General features: G+C 49.4%; 1 protein-coding gene across 1 annotated transcript in view; it reads right to left on the reverse strand.

Moving 5' to 3' along the window:
• Positions 1-14,306, reverse strand: part of LOC135906533 (uncharacterized) — a 266,802-nt gene extending 252,496 nt beyond the window's left edge. The window contains exon 1 of the mRNA XM_065437975.2: positions 14,124-14,306. The gene's annotated coding sequence lies outside the window, so the exon portion shown is untranslated. The remainder of the gene's footprint in view (positions 1-14,123) is intronic.
• Positions 14,307-14,721: the final 415 nt, after the last annotated feature.

Here is a 14,721-nt window from a genome sequence, read left to right on the forward strand (position 1 = left end):
CTCCGTCGCGCGCGATACTAAAAAACGCACCTGGTCATAGGCCTATTACTCAGATATAAACATTCGCTGTCAACTTACTCCTGCACCTACGCGCATGCATACAGCAGGGAGGGAGGGGGGCCCAATCTACGTTCCGGCTCAGACTTGTACGTTTCATTACTCGGTAAAAACCAACTCTGGAAGTCGAGAGCGTTCCCTTCTCTCCACGAGCCATACATTTTTTCTCTTTTTTCTCGTCCCTGGTGTCTTTCACTTCATATCTCGGCAAAGACCTTCTCGGAACCAACGTCCTGAAAAGGACCACGTTCTCTATCTAGAGCGCACTCTACAGGAAACAGCAGGCCTCGTACGCTCTCCCACAGTCACCTAACTGCCAAGTGTGACACACAGACACGCATTGCGATTCACGTGGAGCCGCCAAGACGAAGAAGCTCCCCCACTCGGCTGGAGCATTCAGGGCAGCAAAAAAGCAAGCGGCAGCTCGCGAGAGATTTCTGGCGCCGCCGCGCTCTCCAGCTTTTGTGCGCCTGTCGCGGGGATGAAAAATTTTGAACACACCGCGTGCCCTGGTTGCTGCTGCCACGGCTGTTGTCTGGCGATGATTTACCACTCCGAACACCTCGCTCCATTCCTACACGACCTCACCCTCCTCCCCTCTGCACACAAACACCATAGTTACGGTAAAGCAAATGTATAACTGGTTCGAGCAAAAAGAAAAGCAATAAAGGAAGTAGGAAACATCACTTAGATTCTACAGGGTCAAAGGCTGTCAGCCACTCAAACCAGAAAAAAAGGGAGGGAGGGTGAGAGAGAGAAGGGGCTAAGCAGTAGACCATATGCTATATAGGGTGGTACGGCGTGGCAGCAATCGTGATTGCTTGCGTCAGCAGACAAAGCATCCGAGATGAAGACGCGCGGAATACTTTATGTCTATCTCCACACCGACGACGTTATAAAAAAAAATTTGGGAACTCTGGCGTGCCCCTGAAAGCACGCGCGAGCTACAAAGAAAAACCACATATGAAGGGTCCGCAGAGAAACGGCTTCAAAAACGTCGATGTTTGAAACTTGCTGATAGAGACATCTTTAACGAACGGGTGCATACCAGATGGCACAAATGGCGACAGTTTCGGTCCAAACGGGACGACATTCCGACACGCTACATTGCTCGCAACCGTCTCGAGTTATTCGGATTATTTTTTCAAGCGTGATCGATTAGTTCATTAGTCAAGTTTAAATAAGCACAAACGTAAATATTCGTTTTAAGGCACAAGTCGTACTTGAGAAGCTGTACAGTGAGCCTAGAAATACCACATGAAGCTGTTTGAATGACGTTATCTCTTACGCTGCTTTTATTTATTTATTTACATATTTATTTATTTATTTATTTATTTACTGCATTGAAGAAAGAATGCGAATAACGAAAATAATGACGTCACTGCGCTCTTGCGCGCGTCGAAGGCCGAACTATGGTTCAGGTTACCTGAAACACCCGTGCATAGCTTAAATGCATAACCTCCAGGAAAATACAAAAGAAATTCATGTGAGCTCATCAGACAGATAAAAAATATAAAAATAAATAGCTTTCCAAGTGAAGAATTCGCCCTAAAGTTCAGATCCCGGTACACCGCCGCCTTTCCACAGGCAGTCGTACTAAATGGATCAAGCAGCAGGCTGGCAAAATGGCGGGGAGAGGACGAATCGCTCGGAAAGTCCAAGCGCGGGCACTTTTGTTAAAAGCCATACCAGTGGAGCAAGATCGACGGGCGGGGAAATTGGCATTCAGCCACACGATAATATAGGACGAGGATACGCAGGAAAACACCCATACGGGTTTCTTCACGTTAGAACGTTTGATGATCCGGTATTATCAGAGAGGGCGGCAGGATCCACCGAACATAGACACATGTACACACGGCCACAAAATATTACGGACCATGAAGTGTGAGAAAAAGCCGAATGTATCCGCAACCTCGCAACGCAGCCTGGTATTTGCATTTCAGGCCTCGAATATAATATGCTAACAACATTGTCGTGTACAGTTTTACTGGCTGTTGCTACAGGCTGCTTTGGAATTAAACGTTTTCTGAGATCCCGTGGTCCGTAAACTTCTGTAGCCGGGTGCACTTCTTTATATCTTTATCGGGCGACCCCGTTTCACCGCCTAACAAATGTTATCGCACAGCGCAGGACACGCCTGCGTGTATCGGAAGTTTCTGGAATGTTATCGATGGTTCCATGTGTAATCTGATTGCATGTATGCGCGACGCGAATGGTGTATAACTTTCGCTTGAGCGGTAGATCAGATTTCGACGACCGCCGACCGTGTTAGCCGCTATTGCTGTCCTTTGATAATAATAATAATTATGGGGTTTTACGTGCCAAAACCACTTTCTGATTATGAGGCACGCCGTAGTGGAGGACTCCGGAAATTTCGACCACCTGGGGTTCTTTAACGTGCACCTAAATCTAAGTACACGGGTGTTTTCGCATTTCGCCCCCATCGAAATGCGGCCGCCGTGGCCGGGATTCGATCCCGCGACCTCAGCAGCCCAACACCATAGAACGCCGATGCCAAGAGATGTATTATAAGCGATGACTTGCTGTTTCATTGAGGCGCATCACGTCGGGATGATAACTCGGCGAACGTATACGTTGATCGCCCACGGACAAATATATAGAATGGTGCGCTGTATAGCGTCGCGGTTGAAACATTATGAAGCTCTGTGTCTGTGTATGTGTGTGTCTGTGTCTGTGTTTGCGGGCACAAGTTCGCCCAATAAAACGCTAGTTTCACGATTCACCGTTTTGCTTTTTTCACCGTCACGTGACAATATTGTCCCTTGGTGCCTGTCATTTAGACACAATTTAGACACTGCTCTGCGAAGTCCATTGATGCGTCCGGAATGTTACGCTGTTTATGTTTATGAATGAGCCCTCAGAAATGTTGCGCTAATGCGACCTATTAATAAATGGAAAATCAGACATCCACCCGTTCGTAGCGATTGCTACAAAAAAAAAAAAACCCATACGGGTTCCTATCCATAGTGTGACCGATCCACATCGCGGGTATGATTTATGTTTTGAGGCTACAACAACCGCACCAAAAACAAGTCTCAGCGGATATCTTCCCTGTCTGTCACGTCTGCTAGCTTTCATCTGTAAACTACTATTTTACTATTTTACTATATTAAAACTATCGGCCAAGTTAGAACTCTATTGCCATAGTCACGAACGCGCGCCATGTTGCTGCCGAGTTGCCCTTAAGTTCAAACTACAGACTAAAGTAGAGCTTGCCTGAAGGATCCAAAGGTCGTGAAAAACTCGTATTAAACGATCTGTCGAGTAAAGCCACTAGTCCATGCACGTGTCAAGTGAAAGGCCCAGTTTCGTAACACCAAGAACAACTTGCCTGTCCTCTAAGATCCGTGAAACGTCTTCAGTCAAGAATGCACTGCGGTCGCGCAGCGCGACTGCTCACGTAACGACTCGTCGTTCCCTTTCTTCTCAGTTCTTTCATTTTCTTTTTTTCCTTCCGCAGGAAGTAAGATGTTCTTCCTCCACCAACGACGCCGACATTACGCAAGCGCGCTCACAAAAAAAAAAAAAAAACATCACACGGTTGACCGCTCCGCGAAGAGCAATCTCGTTTCGAGCCCCAACCGTTTTCCTTCCTTCTACACACAAACTCAGATGAACACAGTTTCGTACGAATCTAGGTCCTTGATTTGAAGCGAGAGACGTCGTCTTACCGACAGCCACACGGAAAAAAGCAACAAATCCCTTGCGCTCATACGGGCGTTCTTTCTCATCCCTTCGTTATCGCTTGCGACATCTAGCGATGGGAGCTACACTTAGATAAGATGCCATCCAAACCGCTGAGGGACGCTGGGCCGATCACGATACGGACAACCTGTGGGCCTCGAGGAGCCTATAGGAGAGGACATACTACCCTCTCCCATCTCCCCGCCGATGGAATGCCACAATATCGCAGTTACTCGATCCTATGCCGACGCTCACATTCGAGAATGAACACAAAACCCGGGACTTGGTTTTAATATTAGGCTATGCGATAATATTAATCAAAAATGTTCGGCGATTCAATAGTAATTTTGGTACGCGGCGCAGCAGATAAAACACGGACGCGAAAAGCATTCTTATTTTTTCGGTGGCGCCATTTCCCATGAAGAACTCGTACCAACTCACTAATTTTCTTCATAATGAAAAGAGTAGTCGCGATCTTTGGAGAAAACGAGTTTGGAAGGACTGTTTTAGGCAATTTTTTTCCCCCATCCTGTGGCCTTCATTAAACGTATGTCTGTGTAAAAAAAAGAAAGAGTCGCTGGCACCCCCTAGAGGCGCTAACGTCTCTTAAAGATCATGTCTTGCTCACCTTTATTTGGCCATGGAGAGATACACACGTAAAAGAAAAAAAATGGCTGTGGCTTAGGTAAGGTTAAGCCCAGGATGCGAAGCATACTAGCCTTTATTTTAGTTGTTGAACCACTGTTTAGCCTGGTGAACTGCTGTTGCTTGGCTATATTTGGTTCGGCTAGACGAAGAAACAACTCATGCATTACTTCTTCGCCTTCAAGAGTGGAACGCGACAGCGTTCCCGTCGACCCGCCAAGGGGTGTAAGACAATGGGCTACAGGGCAGCGACTACGCGCCCCGCATTGGACGCGGTGAGCGTCGAGCAAAGCAGCGTTCGGCGCGGCAACGAAATGTGCGCCTGAGCAAGAGACGCACGCCTTAGAAACAGCGCGTTTCTAAGGCAACACCGCATTCACTAGAGGCGCTTTTGTACCTCTTTGAAGCGTTGTACTCGTGGCTCAGTGGTAGCGTCTCCGTCCCACACTCCGGAGACCCTGGTTCGATTCCCACCCAGCCCGTCTTGCAAGAGTTGAGCCAAAGCCACTTCTCCTCTGTCGTGACGTCACGGTGTCACGTGATTTCATGGTCACCGCCGCGCCTGAGGAGCTGGGTTGAGCCCTCGTAATATGCTTCGCATAAAAAAAAAACGATCTGTTACTAAGCGGAGGGCTCAGGATTAATTTTCACATCCTGCGCTTGTTTCACGTGTACGTGAATAAAATTACACGAACACATTTCTCCTTTGTATTCGCATTTCGCGCCCCAGTCGAAATGTAGCGGCGCCGCGGGCCGGGACTCGAACCAACGACCTCGAGCCCGGCAGCGCAACACCCTAGCCATTGAGCCATCGCAGCGGGGTGGATTCTTCCTAGGCCAGCTTACGCGGGCAAATGCGGTAACGCCTACGGAAAAGGTTAAGAAAAACAAGAAACCGAAAAGAACAAAGGGAAGATGACGCAAAAGACGGCCCAATAATAAAAAGAGAAAAGCAGCAAACCGAGCGAAACGCAGACGACCACGCATAAAAACAGAACCAACCGGGCGCGTTCTTTTCTTCTCTTTCTTTTTTTTAACTCACGCTCCGCGGAATGCGGTCCATTTTGCCAACTTCCCGAAACATGGAAGAAGAAAGGAAAGGGAATTCTCTCCGCCTCCACCCTCTCTCGCGTAGTGGTGACTGCATGTACCCCGCCGAGCGCGTCGCGCATGGACTCTTTCCGCATTTCCGGAGGCATTTTGCCACGCTTTCGGAGCCTAGCCCCAGAGGGCGAGCCCTCTCTCCCCCTCGGCGAGCTTCCTTGTAGAGCGTCGTCGCCTTCGTCGTTGTCGGCGGCGGGTATTCCGTCGAAAGCGCGACACTACGATTGAATTCATTTGTTTATTAATGTGCCCACCCCCCCTCCCTCCTCTAAAAAAAAAAAAGCAGCGCACGTGCCTTCTAAATGTGGTGCACAATGAAAGAAAGAAGAAATAGATTATGATGATGATGATGTGTGGTGTTTTATGGCGCAAGGGCCATGTTTGGCCAAAGAGCGCCATGACAAGTGATAATGTTGACGATGTATTATTGATGGCGTGCACAATGAATTCCTCATGGTAGATGTCACATGGCTGTAAAAGGGCCTAAAACATGTAGCTGTAAGTGGCGTAGAATATATAGTTGCTAAAATAATGACGGTGACTAGGCAGTGATGTGGGCTATGGCAATGGGCTTTCGTTAAAACATTATGCAATAAAAGAAATAGAAGACGGGATATCAAGAACAACATACATATAATATTACTTGGAGGAATAATTCAAAGCTTATCCTTACATACAGAGGTATATGAAAATTTCAGCACTGTCAATACCACTCACGGTGTTGAGTAAACATTGCAACCGAATTATGGGACTCAGGTTACAAACTTTACTACCTCTGAATACTCCATTCCGCCGAAATCACCTTTCCGGAAAATAATAATAAAAAAAAAAACCTTTACAGTGTGAAGCTAAAGGGGGCATTCACACACGCACGAATACACTTGTAAAAAAAAAGAAAGTCACTTCACAGATAGCTGTGCGCCATTTTAAGCAACACCAAAGTCAGCGAATCTCCATTAAGCGTCTTCTCGCATATTATATCATACGTTAGTTCATAGTTCATAGATCGCCTCACATCAGTTTGTTGTTATCTGTCTTCGATTGTCTTTGTCTTCAGAAAGACTATTCTTTCGAAACTACCAACCACAAAACCAACGTCCAGGCAGCTTGGAGGAGTGGGTCACCATCCCACGAAAGTTCGAAAAACTATGGGGGTCCCCTCGCCTAATTTTGTTTGTTCGTGTCTGTCTTTCGATTGTCTTTGTCTTCGGAAAGACAATTCTTTCGAAACTACCACCCATCACCCCGCGTCCGGGCAGCTGGGAGGAGTGGGTCACTCTCCCACGAAAGCTTGAAAAACTGTGGGGGCCCATTCTGGTGCAGCAGGTCAAGAACGTGCTGGGCCAGGAGGCATCAGTCTACCAGGAGGTCCGGAGCGCGGGGCCTCAGTTCCATCGGGACTAATACTGACGGTTGTTTCTGTCTCCCGCACATAACTACAACTTGCATGTTATTGTAACACGTCCTCGGTGACGGTTCCCACGCGATCTGCCTTCCGACACCACGGCGTCGGCTATCACCGCCGCCGCCGTACAAGCTCTCAGCTGACCTTCGTCGTGGAGCCGATGAAAGGCGGCACGAGAAACGGAGTTTACGAATTACAGGACTAAAAAAAAAAAAAAATACAGCGGAACACATAGGTTGTCGCTTATACGAATGGGATATAGACAAGGTATTTTTTATTACAATATCATTGATGATTACGTTTCAAAGCAATTCGCGGGGCTCCGACACACACGCAGCCTCGCGGCAACAGTTCACGTCGAACGTCGCACGCCGACCTACACCACCTCACGAAAAAAAAAACTTGCGAAAATCAGGGCCCGTGATCACAAAACAAGGTCGTGCGACACGACTCTCGGTCAGAGCACATGTCATCCGATCGTGATATCGGACACCCTATTGGCGAAGGCCGAAGGAAAACAGCTGGTATACACGAACGCAGAAAAAAGGAGAAAGAAAGAAAGCTTCGCGGTAACGAGACGACGAGCTGCACGACTCGCTACGGCTACGGGCGCCAGCCATCTGCCGGCAAACGCGTCCGATGATCAGCACTTAGCAGCTTGTTGGCTTCGGGACGTCGCCTAATTGCTTCAAAACAAATCGAGCGGATCAAGCTGCAGCGGCGAGCGCCGGAGGTGCCCCACACACCTGCTGTAAAAAAGTGCGATCGGTATACGCTGGCTTTCAACGAGTGACTTTCGTGCGGCACCGGTTCCTCTCGGCGCACCCGGCGGCGCGGTATAGCGCCAGTGCCTATATGGCGTTGCGCTGCCGACGTCAAAGTCGCGGGTTCGACTGCCGCCTGCATTATTACGACGGTCGCGAAATAAGAAAAAAAATGTACCCCCCCTCCCCCCCGGTGCGCGTTAAAAATGATCTGTGGCGGTCGAAATTGAATCCGCAGTATGCCTTACGGCGCGCCTCATAATCTGATCTTGGTTTACGCATGGAAAACCCCAGAAATTAGTTTAATCGTTCCCGTTCGTCGCAAGGCAGCCGCGTGTACAGCAATAGCTGCTTAATCCAGAGTGCGACGGATACCCGTCTCGCGAGGAATGAGCATAGTCCAATAATATGAACACTCGACAATGGAAAGACATGTATAGGAAAATAAAACTTTATAGATAGAACTTTTATGAAACTTATAAAACACTTTATAAACACTTTTTTAAAACAAATACAATAAGTTTTATTTTCCTATACATGTATTTCCATTTGCGAGTGTTCGTTTTATTTCACTAAGCAATAGCTGCTGCATTATGGTTTCAGGAATCACCTTCATTTGTCGTAAAACGCTTATTACAAGGTTCGCATTTGTATATAGCAGTTTATTTTTTTGAAGCAGGCGAAGGTCACCTCCGGCAGGTTGCGCAACTCTAAAAATTAAAAAAAACACAAGTAAAATCGAAGTTTCGTCCGAAAGGCGAAGCATCGATTGCGATGACGAATTAGCGGAGAGCTACACGAAGGACAGTAGTTATATCGGCCGTATAAGCATGTAAACACAGGCATACTACATAAGATACCACGCATGCTGTCACTCGGGCACAAGCCAACATGATGATATGTGGTGTTTAATGGCGCAAGGGCCAGTTTTGGCCAAAGAGCGCCATGACAAGTGGTGATGTTGACGATGTATTATGGAGATGTGACTTGGCTGTAAAGTGGCCTAAAAAATTGTCGCTGTAAAGTGCGTAAAATCTACGTGCTATAAAATTATGGCGATGACTAATGACGAATACTCTAAACACTAAAATCCATCGTAGAATAATGATGCAAAATATAAAATATATAAGATGGTAAAATTACTTGGAGCACTGCTGCCTCGCCTGAGCCCTTGAACCACAAGGGCCTAGAGGCATGTGCTATTCAAAATAATGATCACAGCGGCATCCTCTGAAGAGAGGAAGCGCTACGAATGTGTGGGGCTAATAACATGCAATACAACATCTTTCAAAAAGCCTAGGACGGCATTGGTGTCAAAGAGTGGTTCTGGACCAAGTAACATAACAGGATGAAGGGGGATCTGCTGCCGGTATGCTAAGAGAAAATGTTTCCTTCTTTCAGATTCGGCTTCCCGACACTCCAGTAGAACGTGGAGGAGGGTCAGCCTCTCCCCGCATCTACCACAGGTTGGAGGCTCGTTTCCTGTGAGTAACTCGATCTCGATCACTCGATCTCCGCGGAAACTCGCTGTCAAAACACTGGAGTGAGGAAATGCGGCAGCAGCAGCGAGCGGCACTGACCTTCGTGTTGCCAAGCGCATCAACGCGAACTAAAACTCGAACACAGCAGATACAGCAGTCAGGCCGGGCGCGTGCAGCCGCCTGGAGTAGAACGCGCACTTTCGTTACCCCGAGGTTTTCAGCGCGACGTAAGACAGCGCGCTTCGTGCCCACTTTCCGCCGTTGCGTGCGTAGGATTGAGCCGCGATCGCCGGCTCACCTTCGCAAGCTTTCACTCGCACACGGCGATTATTACGCGAAGCATACTAGCCGCACAACCACGCTCTTCCTTGCTGCGCCGCGCGCGGCCGCGTAGCTACCGTATGACGTCATAACAGCTGCAAAAGCGGAGGCTCAGCTCGCGCGCTCGCTTGCGGCCGCGTAGCTACATAGCCGGGTCTCAGCTCGTGCGCTCGCCTGCATGAGTTGTTTCTTCGTCTAGCCGAACCAAATGTAGCCAAGCGACAGCAGTTCACCAGGCTAAACAGTGGTTCAACAACTGAAATAAAGGCTAGTATGCCTCGCATCCTGGGCTTAACCTTAGCGAAGTCACAGCCATTTTTTTATAACCCCTGGACTTTGTACGGAACCTCACGGCGACGCCGACGGCAGAAATGCGCCTTGAGTGTCCATATAGTTGCTACGGCAACAAAAGTAATTCTGGGCAGCACATATCGTAACGATGACTTGTGGCGAAATGCAGCGCTGACAAGTGTGAACTGCAGGAGCAGTGTAAGTCGCGACAGACTCAAGATGTCTACCATTTCGCGATATTATTTACAACCTTAATTAATGTGCTAACTGGATAACGCGCACTGACTTGTCCCCAAGGCAACGCCCGCTTTGTGTACAGTTCAGCTAACACGACAGAAGCGAAACACTAGTTATTTAGACTAATAAAATTTTCCTTCTAAACTATTTTCATTCATTTCGCTAAACAGGTTGATCATTACAAGAGAAAACGGTCAAAATGCAATTTCTCCTGTCGCCAGAAACGCGACACCGGTAGGTCGGTGTGACGTCACAGATTGAAATGTATCTTCTCGTATTTGGCAGCTGTGGTTCAGCAGACGTTCTTGAAACTTGTCGCGTTCTCTCTGTTTGCTTTAGGACATAAGATAGTACTTCTTTACCGATAAGACGTTAACTAGGCCTGAACAGACACCGTCAAAACCTATGACGTCATGGCGTTGCCACTCGCCTCTCGTTTTTCAGTCTATTCTGGCTTAAGCAGATCGACGCTCCCGGTAAGAGTGCTTTCCTTGGTACTGTAGAGGGTTAATTTTACTAACGCAACATAAGTTACATTCCCTTTGTTCAGGTTCCCTTTACGACGCAAGCGCCGAGCAAAGGCTAAGCGTTGCTTTACACGTGACGTCCGCTCCGTAAAATTCCGTAACGAGCAGCCTGCCTAACCAGACCGAAGTAGCTAGATTTTTATATTCCTTTTGTCACATTTTCATTGAAGACTATTAATATGGTTCACAAGACTGGCCCGCGCGATTGACCATGTCGGTACGGAGGACTGGTCAGATCCTGGGATACCGGTTGAGCAAGTAAGTACCTGAGAAAAAAGCAGCGATATTTTGCAACGCCACAGGTTGCTGAAGTCGAGCCGTAGTGAAGCCATGCCACAGATATTAGGAGTGCATTTCTTTAGCAAATTTTGAGGCGGGTATCTGGAAAGTAGCGATTAGGATTGCTTGAAAGCAGGCATGACTTCAGTACAGCTAGGCTTCAATCATGCAATGCAACACATGGCATAACGTGACTGAGTAAAAACATACTCAGCACATTCTAGGCAATTACCCCGATGATCATTAAAACTTTTGTAGCTGCTAACGTGCGCCTAGCCGTAAAAACGGCAGTGGCTTAAATACACTTCAAACAGACACGCAAAACATGTTCAATGGTCTCCTCGCGACTACCGTCACCACGAGCAACGTCATCAGCCATTCCAATGCGGAAGGTAGGAGATTCTGTAAAGGCTATTCCTGGCCGTAGCCGACAAAGCCAGGCATGCAGTCCTGGCGAGATGCAAAGGCAGAGCGAACAGTCCATGCGGCGCAGTCGGTTATTTTGAAAACTTCGCGTTGTTCCACGCGGAGAACGTGACGGCTAGTGCGGGGTGTATTCTATAGCTGCATCTGCACAGAGACCATCCCTCGCAACTACGCTGATTGACGTCAGATCACCGTTGGAGCAAATCGTTTTGGTATACCGACTTCACCAGCAGTCGCAGAAGAGGGCTACGAATGCTCTGTTACAAGTCTTAAAGGCAACAAACCTAACGACTTTAGCATTGACTACAACCAACGGTTGTAGTAGTGTCCATGTGCTGTGTCTGTCACCCTCTCTACCTTCGTCAGATCTTTACGTCTTCCCTTCATCTGCCCTAAGTGAAGGGTAGCAAATGCAACGTATTGCTCTGGTTAACCTTCCGGCCTTTACCCTTTCTTTCGTCTCTCTCAAAGTATTTCGCGTTTGAAAGAACACCCTGTATATTTGCACCAAACCTGCACAGAAATTCGCAAAACGCATATCAGGATCCACGCATTGTCACTCCCATTCCTGAAACTGCGCATGATCGGGGTGGTGCTGCACACGCTCCGGGAGGCGGTTTTTTTTTTTCTTTTTTTTTCAAACACCGTTCGCAACGCTGAAATACACACCGAGGAACTGAATCCGACGGAAAGCAGTTGCAACAGTTGCGAAAGTAGAAGCGACCGCGAGTTGGAAATGGCGGCGTTGGAAATCCGAACCAGAGCGTGTAGAGATACGACGGCGTAACCCAGCGCGTGCGGCCGAGATAAGCAGTTGGAAGGCCAAGCCCGACAGCGACGACACTCAGACGACATGCACGCTGCTAATAGTTTCAAACGAGGTCACCAAACCAATTTGTTGGAAACGCATAGATTAAGTGTTTAGACGCAGAAAAGGTCCCATGCAAGTATTCGGGATGGGTACGTCGACATTGGGAACAAAGCTTCCCGTGACACGCGAGCGTTAACTAACGTGAAGCTACTCCCAAGCGAAGAAATCTGGCCACGGCGTTCGAACCAGTTTTGCAGAAGTACAATACTAGTTTCGGGCGGCAGCGAAACCATCGAAAGATATGTACTGTAGGACCTGTCAGTTGAAACAAGCACGACAGTCGAAGAGCGCCTTTGTGCAAGGCGTTCCAACGACTTGCGAAGGCGTACAGTTCTCGCGAAAAAATTCCTAAGCCACAAGATCCGTGAACGGACTTGTCTGCCCAGCTATTGAAATCTATGTAAAACGCCCCGTCGTTTAGTAGCTGCGGAGAATTTGAGGAGGCCAATAGGGGGCCGGCGACAGACCCCGACACTCGCAGGCATTGGTTTAGAAAAAAAAAAATTCCGAACAAGACCGTACGATTCATCAGATTGACACATCCACATCAATCAGAAAGCCCAGCCACCACTGCCCGACAACCATCGCCGCCGGCGGACGTCCGACGATTTCCAAAGCTCGCCAAAACTGCGACACTAATCATCGAGGGAGCAACGGCCGGATAACGATGGTGCCGGATACGACAAACGTAGCAGCTCCTGCCTTGCCCCGCCAGATTCGTTTTCCGACGGCGAGGCGCGAGCTCGCAGTCGACGGCTTCGGCTGCCGCACACGCGATCAAAGAACGCCGAACGGGCCAAACCAGCCAAACGCTCCGTGAAGCCCCACCGATGTTAGCAGCTGTGCGGCAGCTCGGTGTTATTGTACGGCAAATCCGGGCAGGCTCGGCGCGGTGTGTTTTCCACGCCCACGTTGTACATAATACCGTCTCGGACCCCGGGTTCTGAGAAAAACGATCGCTAACGCAGTAGGCAACAGCTTCCTGGCGAAGCGGCAACACGTGGAACGGTCGCAGGCGAATCCGTCGGCCGAAAGTTTCGTTGCCGAAACGGCGCCTACACGACGACGGCCGGAATCTTGGAAGTTCGCGAACCTTGCCTTAAGTTAAACTAAATGACTAGATCAGAGCCAGCCACCGCGACTCACCGGAGTAAACGCGAGAACGGAAACGTGCAGCCCGTGCGAGAGAAGTGGTGCACCCTCGAGTGTACTACCACCTACGCCGATCATCTACTCCAACCACGAAAAAGCGCGCAGAGTGTCTCATAAAAACCGAAGCAGAATCGCGCCTCCGCAACCCCGGCACAGAGCTATTGCAGTGAATTGCTAATGTCCTGTCTTCCCCTCGACGGGCTTGAATTTGTTCCCGGTTACGCGACGGCGTTTTCAAGGTTGGGCACCCAGCGACCGGCCGGCACAACCACAAGTCGGCAGGGCGCGTGCAAGACACGGCGCCCGAAGCAGGCAGGCAGGCGGCGGGCAAACCGGAATCTTTGATATCTCGCGCGGCGTATACCTCGCGCTGTTCGGCCCGTGTACTAGTGCGTCCGTCTAGCCAGGCCGCAAAAGTGGAGCAAGCCCGACACACGCCGAGCTCGTTCACTAGCGGCGACCGGCGATTTCCGATCTCGGCAGCCCGCGGTCTCTGCGCGAAAGAAAGGAAGGACGCAAAGGCCACCCCCACCACCACACGGTTTAGCGAGTTTTCGCGCTCCCGGGCAAAGAAGCCGGTACGATCTTTACAGTCTCTCACGAGACCCAAAAATAACCACGGAAAAATTATAAGAAGCACGGTGGCGTCTGAGGCTTGTAGGCAGCTTTCGTTTACGGTCATTTAATAGACTTGCCACGGACAGGCAGTGGTAACCGCGCGACGGCAAGTTTCCAAAACTAGGTGTCAAACACACGTCGCGGTGAAGCGGGCGGTCGGAACAGCCGCCGGCGCGCAGTGGCAGCTTTCAGGGAAAAGCCGGGAAAACGTCCCGCACACAGCATCGCAGCACTCACCGGTTAGCTGAACGCGAGTGTCATACTGGGGGCGATCCGCAAGCGGTCAGTGTAAAGGTCCCGGGGCGTGTCAAAGGCACAATTCGCACGCTTGGAGACGCAAACACGGCCACAAAACAGCGCACTGACGCGAACGATGCAGACACCGAGCTAACGACTGAGAGGAAACGCGCGCCATCGCCCGTGGCGACTCCTCGCCGCAGGGGCGCTAAACTCGCGGCGACTGGAGCGACCTCTAACGTTGACTTCGGAATGCGCCGCTGCAGCAAGGCGGCGCTGCGCTCCTGACAATTCCTGTAGTGGTCTGGCTTGAACCTCCCGCACACACGCGCAGATAATGCGCATTTACCTATTCATTAGCATTCGCGACGTCAGAAACGCTTAAGCAGACGCAATACTGTGAGCGCGTTTGAAGAGTTTTGAAGACAACGTTGGGCATTTGAAATAACTAGGACTTTGACAACATGACCGCAGCTACGGTTGCCATAGAGCTCAAGTGGACAGATGAGAGCAGCGCAGCGAAGCAGACGACGTCAACATCAGAGCCGCCTGGAGCGCACGCTACCCTTCCCCTCAGCATTCCTGACGAGCAGAAACT

Source organism: Dermacentor albipictus, chromosome 9 (assembly GCF_038994185.2).
Source record: "Dermacentor albipictus isolate Rhodes 1998 colony chromosome 9, USDA_Dalb.pri_finalv2, whole genome shotgun sequence".
Classification (NCBI taxonomy): Eukaryota; Metazoa; Arthropoda; class Arachnida; order Ixodida; family Ixodidae; genus Dermacentor; species Dermacentor albipictus.